The sequence below is a fragment of the Bufo bufo genome, chromosome 7 (assembly GCF_905171765.1).
Source record: "Bufo bufo chromosome 7, aBufBuf1.1, whole genome shotgun sequence".
Lineage (NCBI taxonomy): Eukaryota > Metazoa > Chordata > Amphibia > Anura > Bufonidae > Bufo > Bufo bufo.
The window spans coordinates 154214207-154241631 of record NC_053395.1 but is presented as its reverse complement, the minus strand read 5'-3'; positions in this window follow the sequence as shown (position 1 = coordinate 154241631).

The following is a 27425-nucleotide window of genomic DNA, read 5'->3' as shown; positions in this document are numbered from 1 at the left end:
TTCCCAACCCCAGCACATTAGTTTGCTAATTCCAGATGTATGAAACGCAGGCCTAACTGTATCTAGTATATTGAACGCCAGATAAACTAACTTGGCCTTTTTTAAATAAAAAAAATCCCCTCACTGGAATACTTTCAGTCTTTTGACTGTATGGATTACAGATGGAATGACTGTTATATGTGAGTACCGCTTTCTTTGACAGATTCTAGTATGGGTACATATATGTTTTCCCAACCCCAGCACATTAGTTTGCTAATTCCAGATGTATGAAACGCAGGCCTAACTGTATCTAGTATATTGAACGCCAGATAAACTAACTTGGCCTTTTTTAAATAAAAAAAATTCCCTCACTGGAATACTTTCAGTCTTTTGACTGTATGGATTACAGATGGAATGACTGTTATATGTGAGTACCGCTTTCTTTGACAGATTCTAGTATGGGTACATATATGTTTTCCCAACCCCAGCACATTAGTTTGCTAATTCCAGATGTATGAAACGCAGGCCTAACTGTATCTAGTATATTGAACGCCAGATAAACTAACTTGGCCTTTTTTAAATAAAAAAAATCCCCTCACTGGAATACTTTCAGTCTTTTGACTGTATGGATTACAGATGGAATGACTGTTATATGTGAGTACCGCTTTCTTTGACAGATTCTAGTATGGGTACATATATGTTTTCCCAACCCCAGCACATTAGTTTGCTAATTCCAGATGTATGAAACGCAGGCCTAACTGTATCTAGTATATTGAACGCCAGATAAACTAACTTGGCCTTTTTTAAATAAAAAAAATCCCCTCACTGGAATACTTTCAGTCTTTTGACTGTATGGATTACAGATGGAATGACTGTTATATGTGAGTACCGCTTTCTTTGACAGATTCTAGTATGGGTACATATATGTTTTCCCAACCCCAGCACATTAGTTTGCTAATTCCAGATGTATGAAACGCAGGCCTAACTGTATCTAGTATATTGAACGCCAGATAAACTAACTTGGCCTTTTTTAAATAAAAAAAAAATTCCCTCACTGGAATACTTTCAGTCTTTTGACTGTATGGATTACAGATGGAATGACTGTTATATGTGAGTACCGCTTTCTTTGACAGATTCTAGTATGGGTACATATATGTTTTCCCAACCCCAGCACATTAGTTTGCTAATTCCAGATGTATGAAACGCAGGCCTAACTGTATCTAGTATATTGAACGCCAGATAAACTAACTTGGCCTTTTTTAAATAAAAAAAAAATTCCCTCACTGGAATACTTTCAGTCTTTTGACTGTATGGATTACAGATGGAATGACTGTTATATGTGAGTACCGCTTTCTTTGACAGATTCTAGTATGGGTACATATATGTTTTCCCAACCCCAGCACATTAGTTTGCTAATTCCAGATGTATGAAACGCAGGCCTAACTGTATCTAGTATATTGAACGCCAGATAAACTAACTTGGCCTTTTTTAAATAAAAAAAAAATTCCCTCACTGGAATACTTTCAGTCTTTTGACTGTATGGATTACAGATGGAATGACTGTTATATGTGAGTACCGCTTTCTTTGACAGATTCTAGTATGGGTACATATATGTTTTCCCAACCCCAGCACATTAGTTTGCTAATTCCAGATGTATGAAACGCAGGCCTAACTGTATCTAGTATATTGAACGCCAGATAAACTAACTTGGCCTTTTTTAAATAAAAAAAATTCCCTCACTGGAATACTTTCAGTCTTTTGACTGTATGGATTACAGATGGAATGACTGTTATATGTGAGTACCGCTTTCTTTGACAGATTCTAGTATGGGTACATATATGTTTTCCCAACCCCAGCACATTAGTTTGCTAATTCCAGATGTATGAAACGCAGGCCTAACTGTATCTAGTATATTGAACGCCAGATAAACTAACTTGGCCTTTTTTAAATAAAAAAAATTCCCTCACTGGAATACTTTCAGTCTTTTGACTGTATGGATTACAGATGGAATGACTGTTATATGTGAGTACCGCTTTCTTTGACAGATTCTAGTATGGGTACATATATGTTTTCCCAACCCCAGCACATTAGTTTGCTAATTCCAGATGTATGAAACGCAGGCCTAACTGTATCTAGTATATTGAACGCCAGATAAACTAACTTGGCCTTTTTTAAATAAAAAAAAAATTCCCTTTACTGGAATACTTTATGGCTTTTCACTGTATGGATTACAGGTGGACTGGTATTAGTAGGGGTGACACAAGCACACCCAAGTCCCTGATGTAGGATTTCTATGGCACAGACCACTATTACAAGTGATTAATGGACGTTGGGAGAGATTGTGCTGCAGCACTAGTCCCAAGATGGCCGCCGCCTATCAGCCCAGTAACATGTGCCACAAAATGGTCTGCACAACCTTTAAAAAAAATAGCCTTGGACTGTGCTGCTAAATCGCTATTGGTCTGAATCCCAGGTGTAGATGTCTGACTTGTTTGGAGCTTTGGAATGCACACTGTGGCAGCTTCTGCTGCAGCACTACAAGTCGCAAAATGGCGGCCGGCGGTCAGCCCAGGTACATGTGGATGGAAAAATCACTCTGGCCACTCTAAAAATAGCCAATCCCTATCAAAAAAGCAGCTCAGCTGCAGTTGTTCAGATGAATCACAGGTGGAGGAGAGAAATTTGCTTCCAGTTATTCAATTATCCCTGCCTATTCTCGCCCTAGCATCAGCAGCGTCTATCCCTGTTCTATTCACATCGGGAGTGAGCACGTCCCGACGTGCGCACAAGCTTATAAAGAGGCTGAGTCACATGCTGCACTTGGCCAATCACAGCCTTGCCAATAGTAGGCATGGCTGCGATGGCATCTTAGGGCAAGTAGTATGATGCATGTTGATTGGCTGCTTTGCAGCCTTTCAAAATGCGCCAAAATACATGCCGAACGACGAACCCGAACTTTTACGAAAAAGTTCGGGTTCGGGTCCGTGTCACGAACACCCCAAAATTCGGTACGGACCCGAACTATGCTCGAACTGTTCGCTCAACACTAGTCCTGACCTCAGTATCTGATGAAAGGGATTTAGGAGTAATTATTTCTGAAGACTTAAAGGTGGGAAGACAATGTAATAGGGCAGCACGAAATGCCAGCAGAATGCTTGGATGTATAGGAGAGGTATAAGCAGTAGAAAGAGTGAAGTGCTTATGCCGCTGTACAGAACACTGGTAAGACCTCACTTGGAGTATTGTGCGCAGTACTGGAGGCCATATCTTGAGAAGGATATAGATACTCTAGAGAGAGTTCAGAGAAGAGCTACTAAACTAGTACATGGATTGCAGGATAAAACTTACCAGGAAAGGTTAAAGGACCTTAAAATGTATAGCTTGGAAGAAAGAAGAGACAGAGGGGATATGATAGAAACTTTTAAATACATAAAGGGAATCAACTCGGTAAAGGAGGAGAGCATATTTAAAAGAAGAAAAACTACCACAAGAGGACACAGTTTTAAATTAGAGGGGCAAAGGTTTAAAAGTAATATAAGGAAGTATTACTTTACTGAGAGAGTAGTGGATGCATGGAATAGCCTTCCTGCAGAAGTGGTAGCTGCAAATACAGTGAAGGGGTTTAAGCGTGCATGGGATAGGCATATGGCTATCCTTCATATAAGATAGGGCCAGGGGCTATCCATAGTATTCAGATATATTGGGCAGACTAGATGGGCCAAATGGTTCTTATCTGCCGACACATTCTATGTTTCTATGTTTCTATGTTTCTATGTTACTGTCTTTCATCTGTGAAAAACTAAAAATAAACAACTAAAAAAGTTAGTTTCTTAGGGTTTAGTGTGTTAGTTTAGGAATTACTGTGCTAGGGGGGATTAGTGTCACCGTCTTTCGTCTTTAAAGAGGACCTTTCATCAGAATCAAGTATGTAAACTGAATATACATACATGGAGAGTGGCGCCCAGGGATCCCCCTGCACTTACTATTATCCCCGGGCGCCGCTCCGTTCTCCGGTTATAGGCTCCGGTAAAGTCATAGTTAGGCTCCACCCATTTGAGCCTGCCGCGGTCTCCTTCTCCTATGCTGTAGCGCTGGCCAATCGCAGCGCTCAGCTCTTAGCCATGCTATGAGCTGAGCGCTGCGATTGGCCAGCGCTACAACATAGGAGAAAGAGACGCCGGAGCTTATAACCGGAGAACGGAGCGGCGCCCGGGGATAATAGTAAGTGCAGGGGGATCCCTGGGCGCCGCTCTCCATGTATGTATATTCAGTTTACATACTTGATTCTGATGAAAGGTCCTCTTTAAAAAACAAAATAAAACAAAAAAAAACAGTTTCTGTCCTTTTTTCTGTCACTGTCTTAGGGTTTAGTGTGCTAGTTTAGGAATTACTGTGCTAGGGAGGGATTAGTGTTACCGTCTTTCGTCTTTGAAAAAAAACAAAACGAAAATAAGTTACTTTCTGTCCGTTTTTCTGACACTGTCTTAGGGTTTAGTGTGCTAGTTTAGTAATGTCTGTGCTAGGGAGGGATTAGTGTTACCGTCTTTCGTCTTTGAAAAAAAAAAGTTAGCTTCTATCCGTTTTTCTGTCACTGTCTTAGGGTTTAGTGTGCTAGTTTAGGAATTACTGTGCTAGTGAAGGATTAGTGTCATGTCTTTAAAAAACAAAAAAACAAAACAAAAAAAACACTGTCTGTTTTTCTAAATCTCTATTTTATTTGATTTTTGCCCCATTTTCCCAAACCCAATAAAGTTATTCCCAAAGTCCCTCCTTATTTTCTTTCTATATTTTTGGGGGTTTTAATGTACTTTTTGGCAGATCATGAGTGGACGTGGGCGTGCAGGCACCTGTGGTCGAGGTAGGGGAGTTGGTTCCAGTGCTGGACCGCAGCACGGGTCCGCTCCTCTACCCACAGAGGGGCGGGCGCAACTAGCAGGGGGGTCCACCTCATCTGAGATTTTTTTTGGGCGTGGCAGCCGCCCTATTTCATCTCAGGACGCCGAGGCAGTTGTGGCTTTCGTGACACAAGCCAATGGCACCGAGTCCTCTGCCCCGGTTCTGAGCAGCAGCAGCAGTTTTCCGCCTCCTGCAGGACCAGCCCCCATCCACCAAGACTCGTCTCTGCTGCTGTTTGACAGGGGACAGCGTGAAGGACATCTTGGGGGAGGTAATGCAGGAGAGTGAGCTGCAGCTTGGTCTGGATGCTCAGGACCTTTTGGAAGAGATGGAGGAGTAGGTACTGCCTGCCAGTACCCCAGTGAAATCCCTTCCAACTGGTGTGGGTGGTTTCAGCCACAGAACCCCCGCACCTAGTCAGACCCAGGCGTCAGCTGGGGGACAGCGGAGCCAGGTCAGGGGCTCAAAGTCTGCTGTTCCCCTCAGTCCACCACTGGTCGACCTTGGGTCTGAGACTGCTGGCGACGAAGAGGAGGGTGACCAAGAATGGGTGCCACCTCCCTTGCTAGATGACAGCAGCACTGATGAGGAAGGTAGGCACCCGAGGCAAACGGTGCGCCAGGTCACCAAGGAGCCCAGTGGCGGAGGCTCCACTGGTAATGGCTGCAGAAGGCGGCAGCAGCAGGTGCCGCCTCCACCTGTGTGCACCGAGCCCGAACAGGCGCAAGCCAGCACCACCCCATCTGACAGGAGGATGGGGCGTAAGTCGCCTGTTTGGGCTTACTTCACCCTGGCAGAATAAGATCGGACAATTGCCATCTGTCAGCTGTGCCATGCCAGGGAGAGAAGAGGAAGGTCACTTGCTCGGCTGGGTACCACTGCCCTTACCCAGCACCTGAGAGGGAGTGGGACCAGATGCAGGAGAAAGCAGCTCCTGCCACTGTCCTGCAGCCACCCCACCCTCTTCCAACAATGCATTTCCACTCCCCACTCCCTCTCCTAGAGGTACTGGTACCGGCAGCCATAACTCTGCCTCCTCTGCATCCTCCTCTTTCGCCTCCACTGCTGTCCGGTGCCAGCCGTCGGTCACAGAGGCATTTGAACGCACCGCAGCTTACGCACCCGGGGACCGACGCATGCGTTATCACCCAACATCAGCTGCAAGGGTTATCGGCAACATCAGCTGCCTTTCAATATTGTGGACTGCAATCCATTCCGGCAGATGTTAGAGGAGGCCCAACCCAGATGCTGTGTCCCCAGCTGCCATTTCTTTGCCAGGACCGGTGTCCCTGCCCTACACCAGCACTTTGTGCAGAATGTATCCCTGTCGCTGGATCACGCTGTCAGCGACAGGGTGCATCTCACAATGGATGCCTTGACCAGCAGACATGGGCAGGACCACTATATCAGCTTCACCGCCCATTGGGTGTCCCTCCGAGGTGTCGGGGAGGGATCAACAGATGTGGCGGCATCTCCACTGTTGCTGAGCCCCCCAGCAAGCGTCCCTGTAGCTACACAAGTGAGACACACTGGACCTTATGTGCTGGCCACCCTCCAGGTTCAGGTCAACAAGTGGCTGACACCCCGAAGGCTCCAGGCAGGTATAGTTGTCTGTGACAACGGCAGCAACCTTCTCGCCGCCCTCCATGCTGGCAGTCTCACACACATTCCCTGCATGGCACATGTCCTCAACCTTGTACAGAAGTTCCTGCGCACATACCCAAGGTTGAGCGACATCGTGCAAAGGGTACGAAGGATTGCCAGCCACTTCCGACACTCCGCAACCGCCATCGAATCTCTGTCCAAACTGCAGCTGGACAACAGCCTGCTACCTCATAGGCTGATGGTGGACAGTGTGACGCGTTGGAACTCCACCCTCCATATGCTGGAGGTTGTGGGAGCAGCGAAGGGGGGTGAAGAAGTACCTGCTGGACCTAGGCACTCTGGGGCCATCACACCAACTCTTCTACATCACCAATGTGGAGTAGGGGCAGATACTCCAGGTCTGCAACGTGTTGGCCCCGTTCGAGCAGGCAACCAAGCTGGTCAGCGGGGCACATGGCCTCAATGTCGGCCTAGAACGCCTGCTCGATGCTGGGGAGAGTGCCTTGGTGGAGAAAGATGAGGCAACACTGCTCCACCAAGACCAGGCCCAAGACGAGGAGGAGGAGAAAGAATTTTTTGAGGAGGTTGTGGACGTCCAGGAGTCTGGGCCTGGTCAGGAGGGAGTGGGGCGACTCCCATAGGCAGCAGCAGGAGGACCAAGACAACATGGTCCCGGCCAGTCAAGAAGAGTCACAGCGGGCTGTTCTCTTCCCCATGGTTGCCCAATTGCTGCGCTGCCTCCAGAGGGACCCCCGGATCAGGCAAATAAAGGAGAGGAACCTAATTACATTAAGAACCTAATTACATTTTATTATTTTTTTTATTTTTTTGTTTGTTTTATTAAGGATTTAGGTTCAAACATGGTGTTGTCTGTCGTCCTGAACAGGATGCCTTACTTCTATGTTGACCTCTCTACATGGTTTGGTGTGACTGGCGTAATACTGATCCGTGTGGTAATCCGGTTTTGGGAATGTAGCATAATTGCCACATGCATATATCTATATATACATTTATATTTTATGTTACTTCTTGTCAACTATGTAATGATAAGTTGCACACGCTATTTTAGTTGCAAGAAAAAATAAGCTGCACACGCCAGTTGCAAGAAAAAGTATGTGAACCCTTTGGAATTATATGGATTTCTGCACAAATTGGTCATAAAATGTGATCTGATCTTCATCTAAGTCACAACAATAGACAATCACAGTCGGCTTAAACTAATAACACACAAAGAGTTACATGTTACCATGTTTTTATTGAACACACCATGTAAACATTCACAGTGAAGGTGGAAAAAGTATGTGAACCCCTAGACTAATGACATCTCCAAGAGCTAGTTGGAGTGATGTGTCAGCCAACTGGAGTCCAATCAATGAGATGAGATTGGAGGTGTTGGTTACAGCTGCCCTGCCCTATAAAAAACACACCAGTTCTGGGTTTGCTTTTCACAAGAAGCATTGCCTGATGTGATTGATGCCTCGCACAAAAGAGCTCTCAGAAGACCTACAATTAAGAATTGTTGACTTGCATAAGGCTGGAAAGGGTTATAAAAGTATCTCCAAAAGCCTTGCTGTTCATCAGTCCACGGTAAGACAAATTGTCTATAAATGGAGAAAGTTCAGCACTGCTGCTACTCTCCCTAAGAGTGGCCGTCCTGTAAAGATGACTGCAAGAGCACAGCGCAGACTGCTCAATGAGGTGAAGAAGAATCCTAGAGTGTCAGCTAAAGACTTACAAAAGTCTCTGGCATATGCTAACATCCCTGTTAGCGAATCTACGATACGTAAAACACTAAACAAGAATGGATTTCATGGGAGGATACGACATAGGAAGCCACTGCTGTCCAAAAAAACATTGCTGCACGTTTACAGTTTGCACAAGAGCACCTGGATGTTCCACAGCAGTACTGGCAAAATATTCTGCGGACAGGTGAAACCAAAGTGGAGTTGTTTGGAAGAAACACACAACACTATGTGTGGAGAAAAAGAGGCACAGCACACCAACCTCAAAACCTCATCCCAACTGTGAAGTATGGTGGTGGGGGCATCATGGTTTGGGGCTGCTTTGCTGCGTCAGGGCCTGAACGGATTGCCATCATCGAAGGAAAAATGAATTCCCAAGTTTATCAAGACATTTAGCAGGAGAACTTCAAGCCATCTGTCCACCAGCTGAAGATCAACAGAAGATGGGTGTTGCAACAGGACAACGACCCAAAGCATAGAAGTAAATCAACAACAGAATGGCTTAAACAGAAGAAAATATGCCTTCTGGAGTGGCCCAGTCAGAGTCCTGACCTCAACCCGATTGAGATGCTGTGGCATGACCTCAAGAAAGCGATTCACACCAGACATCCCAAGAATATTGCTGAACTGAAACAGTTCTGTACAGAGGAATGGTCCAGAATTACTCCTGACCATTGTGCACGTCTGATCTGCAACTACAGGAAACGTTTGGTGGAAGTTATTGCTGCCAAAGGAGGTTCAACCAGTTATTAAATCCAAGGGTTCACATACTTTTTCCACCTGCACTGTGAATGTTTACATGGTGTGTTCAATAAAAACATGGTAACATTTAATTCTTTGTGTGTTATTAGTTTAAGCAGACTGTGATTGTCTATTGTTGTGACTTAGATGAAGATCAGATCACATTTTATGACCAATTTGTGCAGAAATCCATATAATTCCAAAGGGTTCACATACTTTTTCTTGCAACTGTATAATCACATCTTTTTACTTTGCAATATAAATTGTTGAATATATAATGTTCTTGAAGCCATTTTGTGAGTTGGTCTATTCTTTTCCGTGGTGTGATCATGTGACCACATAGACATGAGGCGCTTGCGGCTCAGCGTGCGACCTAATTCAGGTGCGAACACGTGATCTGTTATCATTTGACCGCCCTGTCTAATGATGCTCGCGGCCTGTGCGCATTCGTCCTTTGATGCAATCACGTGATTGCATCACATGTTTCTTTATGTAATGCAGAAGCTATGCGCTATGCGCCGCCAGGCACAGGTAACCAAACAGGAAGCTATATTGGATCCATGCTGGTTAGTTCTTGGCCCCCTCCATTATGTTTTTAATCGGTACACCTGATATTTTAATTATACCTGCTGCTGTCTGTCCTGATCCTGATGATTTTAGCCAAGCTATGTGTAGGCCTTATACTATACCGTTACCATTTACTTGCTGCTGTCTGTCCTGATGATTTTAGCCAAGCTATGTGTAGGCCTTACACTACACCATTACCATTTACCTGCTGCTGTCTGTCCTGATGATTTTGGCCAAGCTAGGTGTAGGCCTTATACTACCCTGTTAACATTTACCTGATGCTGCTGTTTGTCCTGATGATTTTGGCTGTGCTATAAGTAGGCCTTATACTGAACCGTTACTATTTACCTGCTGCTGTCTGTCCTGATCCTGATGATTTTAGCCAAGCTATTTGTAGTATTTATACTACCCAATTACCATTTATCTGCTGCTGTCTGTCCTAATGATTTTAGCCTAGCTATGTTTAAGCCTTATACTACACTATTACCACTTTTCTTCTGCTGTCTGTCCTGATGATTTTAGCCAAGCTTATAGGTAGGCCTTATACTACACCGTTACCATTTACCTGCTAATCTATGTCATGATCCTGATGATTTTAGCCAAGCTATGTGTAGGCCTTATACTACCCCTTTATTATTTACGTGCTGCTGTTTGTCCTGATGATTGTTGCCTAGCTATGTGTAGGCCTTATACCACAATGTTACCATTTACCTATTGCTGTCTGTCCTGATGATTTTGGCTGAGCTATGTGTAGGCCTTATACTACACCATTACCATTTACTTGCTGTTGTCTGTCCTAATAATTTTGGCTAAGCTATGTGTAGGCCTTGCACTACACCATTACCATTTACCTGCTGCTGTCTGTCCTGATGATTTTGGCCAAACTATGTGTAGGCCTTATACTACACCATTACCATTTACCTGCTACTACTGCTGTTTGTCTTAAAGATTTTGGCCAAGCTAGGTGTAGGCCTTCTACTACCCCATTTCCATTTACCTGCTGTTGTCTGTCCTAATAAGTTTGGCTAAGCTATGTGTAGGCCTTATTCTACACCATTACCATTTACCTTCTGCTATCTGTCCTGTTGATTTTGGCCAAGCTATGTGTAGGCCTTATACTACACCATTACCATTTACCTGCTGCTACTGCTGTTTGTCCTGATAATTTTGGCTGAGCTATGTGTAGGCCTTATACTACCCTATTACATTTACCTGCTGCTGTCTGTCCTGTTGATTTTGGCCAAGCTATGTGTAGGCCTTATACTACACCATTACCATTTACCTGCTGCTACTGCTGTTTGTCCTGAAGATTTTGGCCAAGCTAGGTGTAGGCCTTGTACTACCCCATTACCATTTACCTGCTGCTGCTGTCTGACCTAATGATTTTGGCTGAGCTATGTGTAGGCCTTATACTGCACTGTTACTATTTACATGCGGCTGTCTGTCCTGATCCTGATGATTTTAGCCAAGCTATTTGTAGGCCTTATACTACCCCATTTTCATTTACCTGCTGCTGTCTGTCCTAAAGAATTTTACCAAGCTATGTGAAAGCCTTATACTAAACCTTTACCATTTGCCTGCTGATGTCTGTCCTGATGATTTTGGCCAAGCTATGTATAGGCCTTATACTACCCCATTACCATTTACCTACTGCTACTGCTGTCTGTCCTGATGATTTTGGCTAAGCTATGTGTAGGCCTTATACTACCCCATTACTATTTACCTGCTGCTGTCTGTCCTGACTATTTTGGCCAAGCTATGTGTAGGCCTTATGCAGTAAGCCGGATTGGGACAGATGCACACTGGCGCAATATTAATGTTTTTGAGTTTGTGACGCCAATTGCAGCTTGCGCAGGTATTGTAACAGGGCTCTTTAAGATGTTATGAGCACACGTACTAGGTTAGGAATGCCAGAGGGGGATATTATCTCTATATTGGTAGATATTGTAGTGTCAACGGTGTCTCCTACCTTAGTATGGCTGAACTCCTGTATCCTGGCTCACATGCAATAAATTGAGTGCTGTAAATAGGAATGATGGAATTCCACACAGAAAAGAGGGTCCAACTTGTCTTTACTTGATGTTATAAGTGGCAGCTTTAGATCCATACAATTATACAGCAATAGTCGTGGGGTCCCAGCAGGTGTTGGCAATATGTGGCAGGAATAATATATATATCTATTCTGCATCTGAACATGCGCCTATAGATCTGGCAGGTATCTGTCTTCTGCTCTGTTTTGGGTTCTGCTTGGTTTGGGCCTGACTAGCTATGGAGGTACTTATCTTCTCCTTGTATTTGGAATCTGTACTTACAGGAATGCTCGCAGGGAATGGTGGCTTCGTCCTGGAGATCTAGAAGTTCTGCAATTGCTGCTTTCTTTGTCATCCAGCTGAGGTAAGGAACTCAGGCTGGGAAGGTTGCTTTAGGCCTCAGGTTAGGCCTGAATCCTTTGTTGGGATCCCTGTTTCTGGGAGCTCCTATTCACGCAGCCTGCCCCAACAGGGGGTGGCTGGTACACTGCCTAGAACCTTCTGTCCTCCCTCTGAAGTAAGAGTGGGCACATTCCTCTCCTCCTCAGATGGGGGAAGCTAGGCTGGAATGGTCTATTCCAGTCTAGGTATACTAACTTTCCTACAGACTATCTGCTACATACTGCTGCCACCTGCTGGTGTACATGGAAATTACAGCAAATATATAAAATAAAGACATAGAGATGGCAATGCACAGTGAGATTACATCAGATATTAACACACTCACATCTTAACATAATGAAGCTGGGTGACAGAGTTTAGTGACATACTCTGGGATATTACACTTATACTACACCATTACCATTTACCTGCTGCTGTCTGTCCTGATGATTTTGGCCGAGCTCTGTGTAGGCCTTATACTAACCCGGTACCAGTTACCTGCTGCTGCTGTCCTGATCCTAATGATTTTGGCCAAGCTATGTGTAGGCCTTATACTACCCCTTTACCATTTACCTGCTGCTATCTGTCCTGATTATTTTGGCCAAGCTATGTGTAGGCCTTATACTACACCGTTACCATTTACCTGCTGCTGTCTGTCCTGATCCTGATGATTTTATGATTTTAGCCAAGCTATGTGTAGGCCTTATACTATACCATTACCATTTACCTGCTGCTGTCTGTCCTGATGATTTTGGCCAAGCTATGTGTAGGCCATATACTACACCATTACAATTTATCTGCTGTTGTCTGTCCTGATCCTGATGATTTTAGCCAAGCTATGTGTAGGCCTTATACTATACCATTGCCATTTACCTGCTGCTGTCTGTCCTGATGATTTTAGCCAAGCTATGTGTAGGCCTTACACTACACCATTAACATTAACCTGCTACTGTCTGTCCTGATGATTTTGGCTGAGCTATGTGTAGGTCTTATACTAAACCTTTACCATTTGCCTGCTGCTGTCTGTCCTGATGATTTTAGCCAAGCTTATATATATGCCTTATACTGCACCGTTACCATTTACCTGCTGCTCTATGTCCTGATCCTGATTATTTTAGCCAAGCTATGTGTAGGTCTTATACTACCTCTTTACTATTTATCTGCTGCTGTTTGTCCTGATGATTTTGGCCTAGCTATGTGTAGGCCTTATAGCACACTATTACCATTTACCTACTGCTGTCTGTCCTGATGATTTTGTCTGAGCTATATATAGGCCTTATACTACACCATTACCATTTGCCTACTGCTGTCTGTCCTGATGATTTTGGCCAAGCTATGTTTAGGCTTTATACTACACTTTTACTATTTACCTGCTACTCTCTGTCCTGATCCTGATGATTTCAACCAAGCTATGTGTAGGCCTTATACTACCCCTTTACCATTTACCTGCTGGTGTCTGTCCTGATGATTTTGGCCAAGCTATGTGTAGGCCTTATACTACACTATTACTATTTATCTGCTGCTGTCTGTCCTGATTATTTTTACCAAGCTATATGCAGGCCTTATACTACACTATTACCATTTACCTGCTGCTGTCTGTTCTGATGATTTTGGCCAAGCTATATGCAGGCCTTATACTACACATTGCCATTTACCTGCTGCTGTCTGTCCTGATGATTTTGGCCAAGCTATGTGTAGGCCTTATACTACAACATTACAATATACCTGCTGCTGTCTTTTCTGATGATTTTGGCCAAGCTATGTGTAGGCCTTATACTACACCATTACCATTTACCTGCAGCTCTCTATCCTGATGATTTTGGCCAAGCTTTGTGTAGGCCTTATACAACATTATTACCATTAACCTGCTGCTATCTGTCCTGATGATTTTGGCCGAGCTATGTGTAGGCCTTATACTACACTATTACCATTTACCTCCTGCTCTCTGTTCTGATAATTTCGGCCAAGCTATGTGCAGGCCTTATACTACACCATTACCATTTACCTGTTGCTGTGTGTCCTGATGATTTTGGCCAAGCTCTGTGTAGGCCTTATTACTACACCATTACCATATACCTGCTGCTGTCTGTCCTGATAATTTTGGCCAAGCTATGTGTAGGCCTTATACTTCACCATTACCATTTACCTGCTGCTGTCTATCCTGATGATTTTGGCCGAGCTCTGTGTAGGCTTTATACTACACTATTACCATTTAACTGCTGCTGTTTGTCCTGAGGATTTTGGCCAAGCCATGTGCAGGCCTTATACTACACCATTACCATTTACCTGCTGCTCTCTGTCCTGATCTTAATTATTTTGTCCGATGTATATGTAGGCCTTACACTGCACCATTACCATTCACCTGCTGCTGCTGCTGTCTATCCTGATCCTGGTTAGTTTGATTCTGGACTAAAGGGGCCTTACTGCAACCTTATCGTTTAAAATTACACGAAAAACAAAACACTATAAAAAAAAACTGAAGCACATATGAGAACTAAAAACAAACTATTTAATTATAAATATGGCTCTCAGGCAACTTTTTTAGTTGGTCATGCAGGTCCAACATTCCCTGCATTTATTTGTGGTGCAGCGCCTCCATCTTCCGCATCTGCTCCTACAGCTGCTTCCTCATTGTGCTGCTGCTGCATCTGCCTCTCTATTTATTTTTAATTTAATCAGTACTGTTAGGATTTTAAAAAAATTGCCGGACACCACCAACACCTTCAACTTGTCTGTGGAAGACCTGCGGTGGATGGAAAGAACGGGAACTCCTGTAATCACACCAGTGGCGTACCAAGGGGGGGCGGGGGGGGGGGGCGGCCCGCCCCGGGTGCCACTCACACCCGCCCCGGGTGCCATGACAGAGTCACCCCTCCATCCACTGCTGCAGCGCGACGCGACTCCGCCAGGCGCCGGCTTCTGTGGAAGGATTATTGCGGCGGCGCGCAACATGACGTCACGACGCTGACGCCGTGCCGCCTTCACGGATCTTTTAAAGAAGCGGAAGGATCCATTACCAGCAGTCGGACGGAGCCTGAGGCATCATCAAAATGTGAGTAAATAATTGTGTAATTAAGGGGTGTGTGTGTGTGTAATTAAGTGGGGGTTTGTAATTAAGGGGGGGTGTAATTAAGGGATGTGTGTGTGTAATTAAGGGAGGGGTTTGTTATTAAGGTGGGGAGGGAGGGGGTGTAATTAAGGGGGGGAGTGTGTAATTAAGGGGGGGTGTAATTAAGGGAGGGGGTGTAATTAAGGTGGGGAGGGAGGGGGTGTAATTAAGGGAGGAGGTGACGTGTAATTAAGGGAGGGGGTGTAATTAAGGGGAGAAGAGAGGGGGTGTAATTAAGGGGGGGTGTAATTAAGGGAGGGGGTGTAATTAAGGTGGGGAGGGAGGGGGTGTAATTAAGGGGGGGTGTAATTAAGGGAGGAGGTGTAATTAAGGGGAGAAGAGAGGGGGTGTAATTAAGGGGGGGGTGTAATTAAGGGGGGGTGTAATTAAGGTGGGGAGGGAGGGGGTGTAATTAAAAGTTTGTGCATGTTTTCTTAACTTTCTTGGGGGGGGGGGGGGGGGTGCCAAACAAAGGGTTCGCCCCGGGTGCCAAATGCTCTAGGTACGCCCCTGAATCACACAATGTTTAGACAAACAACTCATAGCAAATGCAAATTAAGTGAGGGATGTATCTAAAATAATAATGGACATGGCCTTTTACTGGAATACAGAATGATTATTGCAGTTTATGTATATATACACACACACACACACATATATATATATATATATATATTTATTTGTGTGTGAAACGCACCAAATCAGCCGGTTACATCATACATCTGTACCTCGCTGTGTTTATAAATACAGTGAAGAACAGAAGTATTTGAACACCCTGCTATTTTGCAAATTCTCCCACTTAGAAATCATGGAGGGGTCTTAAATTCACATTGTAGGTGTATTCCCAATGTGAGAGACAGAATTTGAAGGGTTTCTGTCATCAGAAAAATTGTTATGTAGCTGGCTAACATTAGCGATGTGCTAATGTCAGCAGAACATAACTGTATGACTTATAGCTCCCAGCCTGCCGCCGATCGCGCTAAAGAATGACTTTTATAATATGCAAATGAGCCTCTAGGTGCTAGTGGGGCTTTGCTGCAGCAGCTAGAGGCTCCGTCCTCTCACTGTTTGGCACGCCCTTGTAAAGGTGATTGACATCCTCGGTCTCCTCTGTGCCCCGAAAATCCCGTGCCTGCACCGTCCATTTTAGTATTAAACGCAGGCACAGTGAGTGAAGGATGGCAGCAGGCGAGCATCCTTCACTCACTGCGCCTAATACTAAAATGAACAGCTCAGGCGTGGGATTTGGGGGGCATAGAGGAGACCGAGGATGTCAATCACCTTTACAAGGGCGTGCCAAACGGTGAGAGGATGGATCCTCTAGGTGCTGCAGCAATGCCCCACTAGCACCTACAGGCTCATTTGCATATTATAAAAGTCATTATTTAGCGCCAACGGCAGCAGGCAGGGAGATATAAGTCAAACAGTTATGTTCTGCTGACATTAGCACATTGCTAATGTCAGCCAGCTACATAACGATTTTTTCTGATGACAGAAACCCTTTTTAAAAGGTACAGTAACAGGTCTTTGAGAGCCAGAATTCTTGCTGTTTCTATGGTGTTCAAATACTTATGTTCAGCAGTGCAAGACAAATAAATTCTTTAAAAATCATACAATGTGATTTCCTGAATTTTTTTATTCTGTCTCTCAGAGTGGGAATGCACCTACAATGTGAATTTCAGACCCCTCCATGATTTCTAAGTGGGAGAACTTGCAAAATCGCAGGGTGTTCAAATACTTCTGTTCTTCACTGTATATATATACACTCACAGTGAGGTAGAGATGTATGATGTAACCGGCTGATTTGCTACGTGTCACACCAGGTACTAAGTAATCATTTGTAAAGGGAGGAAATACTTATTTGCATAACTGTATATATACATTACAGAGTGTTGGCAAGAGATTCAAAAGTAATGTAAGAATTGTACCTAGGCATTTGCGGTCACGGATTTCAGTGATCCAATTCTCAAATTTGCTAATTTATGACGAATATTGGCCCACAAATTAGCAAAATATCGCGAATTCGAATATTGCCCCTGCACTCATCACTAGTGGAAGCTATCAAGCTTCCTCCAATTATATGTGAAATAGATATATTTAGTACATTTGCCATTCAAATATTTATGGCTGTTTTGGTATATCTTTTATGATTTCTACTGGATAGTTGTCACAGGATTAGTAGCCCCTTGCATACCATTTTGGACTGCTTATTTACGGACTCCATTTTTTGTTCTGATTTGCCACACACATTATATTATTGCATTATGGTTTCTACCAATCCCCATGTTTGGTGTGTTTTCCCAGTGATCTTCCTTTATTTACATTTGACCCCCTAACACGTGTTGAGACGTCAAATCCAGAGATAATTAATGGTCCTAGTGACCAATTGTAAATAATTTGTTTTTCCCAGTGATAACTCCTTTTTCCGGCTCTCTCATTTTTAACATTGTAAATTCTGTGATTTTAATCCTATTGATGAAATAAATAAAGATTTTTTGTTGTGTGGCTTGATAATTTATAGGTTGTGTTCTTGTATAGTGTAGAGCCACACTGGAGATTTATTATGTTACATTGGCTAAATGAGCACTTGGGGGCACAGGCTGGTGTAACGCCCCAGAGTGGCATTACCAACTTTTTGTGCCCCAAATATCTCCTATGGTTGATCCTGTGTCATAATGTGTATTTATTGCCAGGTCCTGCATAATGTATATTCATATTTCCTTGCAAATGTAATGTTCATGTAATGTGCCTGGTCTACCAGCAGATGGCGGAACCTCTGGCAGAGCTGTGTTAGCTAGAATGGAACCCTTCTTCCATTCTATTCCCCTCTCTAGAGAGGGAGGTGTTAGTCAGTGAAGGTCAGACTAGAGTACCCCCTGTAAGCCTCACAAGCCAGGAGTAAGGTTCCCTGGATAAAGATAAAGACAGACCAGACTACAGAAGGTTAAGTTGCAGTATACAGCAAAGGAAAAGTTTCTATTTAATCCTGAGAGCACAGCAGAGCTAAAGAGAGTACAGATGTAGCAGTGCCGAAAGTGTTTGCCTGCCATAATTTATGCCAAAACCTGATGGTAACTAAGACAAAGTTGGAAGATTGTTTCGTGATGCAAGTTTATTCAAGTAAAGCTGTTATCACCTACAGTCGTGGCCAAAAGTTTTGAGAATTACATAAATATTGGAAATTGGAAAAGTTGCTGCTTAAGTTTTTATAATAGCAATTTGCATATACTCCAGAATGTTATGAAGAGTGATCAGATGAATTGCATAGTCCTTCTTTGCCATGAAAATTAACTTAATCCCAAAAAAAACTTTCCACTGCATTTGATTGCTGTCATTAAAGGACCTGCTGAGATCATTTCAGTAATCGTCTTGTTAACTCAGGTGAGAATGTTGATGAGCACAAGGCTGGAGATCATTATGTCAGGCTGATTGGGTTAAAATGGCAGACTTGACATGTTAAAAGGAGGGTGATGCTTGAAATCATTGTTCTTCCATTGTTAACCATGGTGACCTGCAAAGAAACGCGTGAAGCCATCATTGCGTTGCATAAAAATGGCTTCACAGGCAAGGATATTGTGGCTACTAAGATTGCACCTCAATCAACAATTTATAGGATCATCAAGAACTTCAAGGAAAGGGTTCAATTCTTGTTAAGAAGGCACATTCATTAGCTGCAAGTACTACCTTCAAGTACTACATTAAGTACAGTAAAGAGATATTGCAGGAGACTGAAGAGATTGAAGACATACTGCAAGAGATTGGCTTAGAGTCTGCATCTGGCTCATCTGTGTTGTTTTTTTCTGACCATTGCATGAAAAGAGGTAAGGAATTTGGTCAGCTGTTTGCTATTGTGCGTTTGCTAATGAGCCTAGCTCACTAAGGTGTTACATTTGTTGCTGGGGGAGGAGTTTGGGAAGCAGTGTGTGTATATATAGAGACAGACTCATTAGCTGGCCTAATTCATTAGCTGCAAGTACTACCTTCAAGTACTACATTAAGTACAGTAAAGAGATATTGCAGGAGATAGTTAGGAGGTAGGCTGGAAGGTGGAAACAATACAAAAAAAAAAGGTAACATTTGTTTGATTTAAATTTACAATTTTTTTTTTTCTCCTCTTTAAAATGGCAGACTTGGTTCAGTGCAGGAATTGTTGTGCATTTATTTCCTGTTCCACTGTTTGGAGATTCAGATGCTGTCAGATCTGTAGACAGTTCTCCTTACTGCAGCAGGAAATTGCATTTTTGAAATCTGAAATATTAAAATTATCTGTTAAACAAACTCCAGCTAGGACTGCTGCAATGCCACTGCCACAGAGGACCCCCAGAAATGGCAGATGGGTTAATGTAGGTTCTGGAAGACTTAGAGTGGTGGATAGAAGACATGTCCCACAGTCGGTGGTTCTCCATAATTCATTTGCAGCACTCTCAGAATGTAAGGACAACATGGATATGGACTCAAGCACAGAGGGTGAGAAACCATCGACTCCTATGTCTAATGTATGCAACAAAAAAGATAAAGTGAAGTCTCAAAGGAAGCAGCTGTTGCTGGGTGATTCAATCATAAGAAGTGTGGAGCTTAAAGAAAATGGTTTTGTGAGATGTCTCCCTGGGGCTACTGCTAGAAGAGATAGAAGACGTATTATTAATATTGTTAAGCAAGCAAAGCAGGAAGGGGATGTGGATGTTCTTGCCCATCTAGGGACAAATGACCTGGCTTGCAATGAAGTGTCAGAGGTGAAAAAATCTTTTATCACACTTGGTAATGACGTACAGGATTTTGCATCCACCATTTCATTTTCTGAAGTTCTGCCTGTGCATAATGTTCAGAATGATAGGCAGAGGCGCATAAAGGAGTTCAACATATGGCTTGGTAAATGGTGTCAAGAGCAAGGATTTGGCTTTGTTTCTCATGATAGCTCGACTTGGAATAGAAAGGAACTGTACAAAAAAGATGGTTTGCATCTTTCTCTCAAAGGAACAAATGTACTTAGTGAACAACTCCAAGAATTTGCGGAAGAGTATTTAAACTAGGAAGGGGGGGCAAAAGAGTGAAAATAAAAGAGTCCAATTGCCCCCCGAAACAATGCCAGAACAGGTCAGAAGCACAGAGGTTAAGAAATGATAAGCTCAGAGTCCTGTCTACAAATGCTCGCAGTTTAGGTAAAAAAATCAATGAACTTGGGTCAATAATGGCATCTGAGAATGTAGATTTAGTGGCTGTTACGGAGACATGGTTTAATGAAAGAAATGACTGGGACATAACCATACCAGGGTACTCTTTATACAGAAGAGACAGAGAGGGCAAGAAAGGAGGAGGAGTGGCCCTGTATGTGAAAGATAGCATTAAATCTAACCTAATACAAGTTGGTGAGGCCAACATAGAGTCAGTTTGGGTTACGTTGCAGTTTGCTAACCATGCAGTAACTCGTGTAGGTGTGATATATAGACCACCTGGTCAAGTTAAAGAACTAGATGATCTACTAGTTGAAGAAATAGCTAAAATGACAATGAAAGGAGAAGTTATCATTATGGGAGATTTCAATCTTCCAGATATAAACTGGAAAACCAAAATAGCAAGTTCTACCAGGAGTACAGATATTCTAAATTCCCTACTGGGGTTATCTCTACAACAAGTGGTTGAGGAGCCAACCCGGAGGGAGGCCATTTTGGATTTGGTATTCACAAATGGGGATTCGGTATATGATGTCCTTGTAGGCGAAACCTTGGGATCTAGTGATCACCAGTCAGTGTGGTTTAATATAAGAACTGTGAAAGAGTCCCACCACACAAAAACAAAAGTTTTAGATTTTAGAAAAACAGACTTTTCAAAAATGAAATTAGTCATAAATGAGTCCTTATCAGACTGGAACGGATTACATGGAGTCCAGGAGAAATGGGACTACTTAAAAGGTGCATTATTGAAGGCAACAGAAAATTGCATTAGACTTGTCAGTAAAAGCAAAAAAAGGAAGAGACCACTGTGGTACTCAGCAGAAGTGGCCCAAATCATTAAAAATAAAAAGCTAGCATTTTGTAATTATAAAAAAACCCAGAGCAATGAAGATAAGGAAATCTACAAGATTAGGCAGAGAGAGGCCAAGCAAGTTATAAGAACTTCTAAAGCGCAGGCAGAAGAAAAACTAGCTCAGTCTATGAAAAAAGGGGATAAGACATTCTTCAGATATATAAATGAAAAAAGGAAATTAAAACAAGGAATAACTAAATTAAAAACAAAGGACGGAAGGTATGTAGAAGAGAATAAAGGGCTAGCCGACTGCCTTAATGAATACTTCTGTTCAGTTTTTACAAAAGAAAAAGGAGAAGGACCTCCACTAGAAAGGATGACTAATAAATCATTTGATGCATGTATCTTTACAGAGGAAGATGTTCTAAGTTTGCTGTCTAAGGTGAAGACAAATAAGTCACAGGGGCCTGATGAGATACACCCAAAATTATTAAAAGAGCTTAGTGGTGAGCTGGCAAAACCGTTAACAGATTTATTTAACCAATCATTAGTAACAGGAGTCGTCCCGGAAGATTGGAAATTAGCAAATGTCGTGCCCATTCACAAGAAAGGTAGTAGGGAGGAATCGAGCAACTATAGACCAGTGAGTCTGACATCAATAGTAGGCAAATTAATGGAAACCCTATTAAAGGATAGGATTGTGGAACATCTAAAATCCCATGGATTGCAAGATGAAAAACAACATGGGTTTACTTCAGGGAGATCATGTCAAACAAATCTTATAGATTTTTTTGACTGGGTGACTAAAATAATAGACGGTGGAGGTGCAGTAGACATCACATATCTAGATTTTAGTAAGGCTTTTGACAGTGTCCCACATAGAAGACTTATCAATAAACTGCAGTCATTGAGCATGGACTCCCATATTGTTGAGTGGATTAGGCAGTGGCTGAGTGACAGACAACAGAGGGTTGTAGTCAATGGAGAACATTCAAAACAAGGTCATGTTACCAGTGGGGTTCCACAGGGATCTGTACTGGGACCAATTTTGTTTAATATCTTCATAAGTGATATTGCAAAAGGCCTCGATGGGAAGGTGTGTCTTTTTGCTAATGACACAAAGATATGTAACAGGGTTGATGTTCCTGGAGGGAAACGCCAAATGGAAAAGGATTTAGGAAAATTAGAAGAATGGTCAGAACTCTGGCAACTGAAATTTAATGTGGATAAGTGCAAGATAATGCACCTAGGGCGTAAAAACCCAAGGGCAGAATATAGAATATTTGACACAGTCCTGACCTCAGTATCTGAGGAAAGAGATTTAGGAGTAATTATTTCAGAAGACTTAAAGGTGGGAAGACAATGTAATAGGGCAGCACGAAATGCCAGCAGAATGCTTGGATGTATAGGGAGAGGTATAAGCAGTAGAAAGAGTGAAGTGCTTATGCCGCTGTACAGAACACTGGTGAGACCTCACTTGGAGTATTGTGCGCAGTACTGGAGGCCATATCTCCAGAAGGATATAGATACTCTAGAGAGAGTTCAGAGAAGAGCTACTAAACTAGTACATGGATTGCAGGATAAAACTTACCAGGAAAGGTTAAAGGACCTTAACATGTATAGCTTGGAAGAAAGAAGAGACAGAGGGGATATGATAGAAACTTTTAAATACATAAAGGGAATCAACTCGGTAAAGGAGGAGAGCATATTTAAAAGAAGAAAAACTACCACAAGAGGACACAGTTTTAAATTAGAGGGGCAAAGGTTTAAAAGTAATATAAGGAAGTATTACTTTACTGAGAGAGTAGTGGATGCATGGAATAGCCTTCCTGCAGAAGTGGTAGCTGCAAATACAGTGAAGGGGTTTAAGCGTGCATGGGATAGGCATATGGCTATCCTTCATATAAGATAGGGCCAGGGGCTATCCATAGTATTCAGATATATTGGGCAGACTAGATGGGCCAAATGGTTCTTATCTGCCGACACATTCTATGTTTCTATGTTTCAGGGCGTCCAAGAAAGTCCAGCAAGCGCCAGGATCGTCTCCTAAAGAGGATTCAGTTGCAGGATCGGAGTGCCACCAGTGCAGAGCTTGCTCAGGAATGGCAGCAGGCAGGTGTGAGCGCATCTGCACGCACATTGAGGGGAAGACTTTTGGAAGATGGCCTGGTGTCAAGAAGGGCAGCAAAGAAGCCACTTCTCTCAAAAAAAAAACATCAGGGACAGATTGATCTTCTGCAGAAAGTTTGGTGAATGGACTGCTGAGGACTGGGGCAAAGTCATATTCTCCAATGAAGCCTCTTTCCGATTGTTTGGGGCATCTGGAAAAAGGCTTGTCCGGAGAAGAAAAGGTGAGCGCTACCATCAGTCCTGTGTCATGCCAACAGTAAAGCATCCTGAGACCATTCATGTGTGGGGTTGCTTCTCATCCAAGGGAGTGGGCTCACTCACAATTTTGCCCAAAAACACAGCCATGAATAAAGAATGGTATCAAAACACTCTCCAACAGCAACTTCTTCCAACAATCCAACAACAGTTTGGTGAAGAACAATGCATTTTCCAGCACGATGGAGCACCGTGCCATAAGGCAAAAGTGATAACTAAGTGGCTCGGGAACCAAGACGTTGACATTTTGGGTCCATGGCCTGGAAACTCCCCAGATCTTAATCCCATTGAGAACTTGCGGTCAATCCTCAAGAGGTGGGTGGACAAACAAAAACCCACTAATTCTGACAAACTCCAAGAAGTGATTATGAAAGAATGGGTTGCTATCAGTCAGGAATTGGCCCAGAAGTTGATTGAGAGCATGCCCAGTCGAATTGCAGAGGTCCTGAAAAAGAAGGGCCAACACTGCAAATACTGACTCTTTGCATAAATGTCATGTAATTGTCGATAAAAGCCTTTGAAACGTATGAAGTGCGTGTAATTATATTTCACTACATCACAGAAACAACTGAAACAAAGATCTAAAAGCAGTTTAGCAGCAAACTTTGTGAAAACGTATATTTGTGTCATTCTCAAAACTTTTGGCCACGACTGTATATACAAAGTCTGGACTCTGACAAATCCCTCAACTATTCCCCTGTTTGCACTGCTTCGGACAACGCTTGGGGTTCCAGGATATCCAGGTAGGAGCACTGTGACAAGTGCCCCTCCGCACCTAGAGGGACATTTTAGGCCACCCTCATACCACTCTGGCATTCCTACACCTGGGTACCACCTATCACCAACACCATCTACTTAAGGGGACTCCGTTCCCTGTTGCTGAAATGCATCTGGCGTCACAACAAAAAACTCTTTCACTTTAAGGGAACCCTGTTAGTAAGCCTTAAGTTGCACAGGCTGCCGCAAAAAATGACCAAGAGAAGAAGGACAGAGTTGTATATGAACGTCCACAGCTTTTATTTTAATCCTGCACATTTTGCACACAGCTGTACTGGCCTTGTGGAGAAAAGCTACCATACAGATGTTGGTTGCACAGAGCTAGAGGCAGCCAAGCTTGTCTGGCACGTTTTGAGCCTGCGCTCATAGTACCAGCTGCATCACCAATTCCTGAGATGACCAGATGATTGCTTTCACCAAACGACTGGCATTCATGTCAAATGCTGGTACCCACATCCTCTCCTCTGGTCCATAACCCTTCAAGTGAACAAGATACTGAAGAGATCTACAGAGAACTTGAGAGTCAATAATCTTGGCGATCTGGAATTCCAAACTGCCGTCCACCATGCCAGGAGCGGGTGACAAGCGGAACGACTCCAAAGGTTCAACATATCTCTTCAACAAAGATTTGTGAAACACATTATCTATTTTCAGAGCCTGAAGAAGTTCAAGACAAATAGCTACAGGATTAATAATGGCAATGGTCTTATATGGACCAGTAAACCTTGGACCCAACCTCCAAGAAGGAACCTTCAACTTAATATTTCTTGTGGACAGCCACACAAAATCACCCACACTTCCAGACTAGACCATTCATACGTTTCCTGTCAGCCACATGTTTATACTCAGGGATACCGGATGTATCCAAACCAGAGAATGTGCCAAATTGCGGGTAAAACCCATATGCCCCAAAAAACAGCGACTTACCAGTAGACTCCTGTCTACGATTGTTTATGGCAAACTCTGCCAAAGACAAAAACGAGGACCATTCCTCCTGGTTCTCAGCAACAAAACATCTTAAGTAAGTCTCCAGACTCTGATTAGTGCGCTCCGTCTGTCCATTCTTCTGAGGATGAAAAGCAGAAGAAAAAGAGTTGCACCCCCAGCCGAGTACAGAACGCCTTCCAGAATCTGGACGCAAACTGAGTCCCATGATCCGAGACCACGTCAGAGGGAATGCCATGAAGTTTCACAATGTTGTCAACAAACACTTTTGCAAGTGTTTTAGCATTAGGTAGGCCAGGCAATACTATAAAGTGCTCCATTTTACAAAAACTATCAACTACCACCAGAATAACTGTCTCTCCAGATGAATTAGGCAGATCAGTAATAATAAAATCCATAGACAAGTGAGTCCATGGTCTGGACGGGATGGGCAACGGAAGTAGAAATCCAGATGGTCGAGTATGTGTCACCTTAGCGCATGCACAGATGCTACAGGCCGACACATAGTCTTCAACACACTTACGCAACCCCGGCCACCAGAATCTACAAGAGATGAGGTCGGCAGTGGATCTACTCCCAGGGTGTCCCATAAGAACCGTACAGTGATGTTTCTCAAACACCTTATGACACAATTCTGATGGAACAAACAATTTCCCAGAGGGACAAGACTCCAATGCGTCTCTCTGAGCCTCTAACACCTTCACCTCTAGGTCACGATATAGAGTGGATATCACCACCCCTCCAACAGTATCGGACTCGGATTTTCAAAATCACCACCTCCAGGAAAACTATGTGACAAGGCATCTGCCTTGACGTTCTTAACCCCAGGACGATAAGTGACAATGAAATTGAATCTGGTGAAAAATAAAGACCATCTGGCCTGCCTAGGGTTCAGTCGTTTAGCCGACTCCAGGTAAGCCAGATTTTTGTGATCTGTGAACACCGTAATCGGATGAATCACCTCTTCCAACCAATGACGACACTCCACAAAAGCCAGCTTAATGGCCAGCAACTCTCAATTATAATTTCTCTCTGCGGCAGAGAGTTTTTTAGAGAAAAATGCACATGGGCGCCATTTTCCAGATGACGGACCCTGCGATAAAATTGCTCCTACCCCCACCTCGGACGCGTCAACTTCCACAATGAAAGGTTGTGATACATCTGACTGCACCAATATAGGGGCAGAGGAGAAGCAATCCTTAACTGTAAAAAAGTCTCTCAACGCCAAATCAGATCACACCGAGACATCCGTCCCTTTCTCAGTCATGCCAGTTAAGGGTCTCACCACTGTCGAATAGTTCTGAATAAATTTTCAGTAATAGTTAGTGAACCCCAAAAACCGCATAAGAGCCTTCAGATTTTCGGGTCGACCCCAGTCCAATACAGCACAGACTTTCTCTGGATCCATTCGAAAACCTGAAGATGACAGCAGGTAGCCCAAGAATTGCACCTCATGTACAGCAAAAACACACTTCTCTAATTTTGCGTGCAATTTATTATCTCTTAGGATCTGTAACACCTGTCACAGGTCTCATCTGGATAAGGTTTGTCCTGGGTGTCCGGAGGTCACCCGTAGAAGGGGGGTACTGTCACGGATATACCGAGACAAACGGACGTTCCCCTGACAGGTGGCAGGAGATCTGTGAGACTAGCTGTTTCTGTTGCTTACCACACCTTCTTTCCCCAGGTGTGGCTATTGTGGTCATTTTACCTTCTCTATTTATTGTTGTTTCTCCCTCCATGCTATGCGGTTTGTATCTTTAGTTGGACTTGTGGTTAGCTTGTGTTTGGTTCTCGGCTGAGTTCCTGGTGCTACCAAAGATTAATTGAAGATAAGTGTTTCCTTTACCTTTTGTATTTTCTTTATATATATATATATATATATATATATATATATATACACTGCCTGTCCCAAAAAATAGTTATGAGCCTTCTATTACTGCATGGGCGATTATTTTTCAGCTGGCAATAAGTTATTTAACCCCAACTGGTGCAATGAGTTGCTTCTCATTTCTTAAACAACCATGTCGAAAGACACATCTCGTGGTCATGGAAAAGATGTTAGTCTGTTTGAGAAGGGTGAAATCATTGGCATGCATCAAGCAGAGAAAACATCTAAGGAGATTGCAGAAACTACTAAAATTGGGTTAAGAACTGTCCAATGCATTATTAGAAACTGGAAGGATAGTGGGGACCCATCGTATTCAAGAAATAAATGTGGTGGGAAAAAAATCCCGAATGATCGTGATCGGCGGTCACTTAAACGTTTGGTGAAATCAAATTGAAGAAAAACAACAGTAGAAC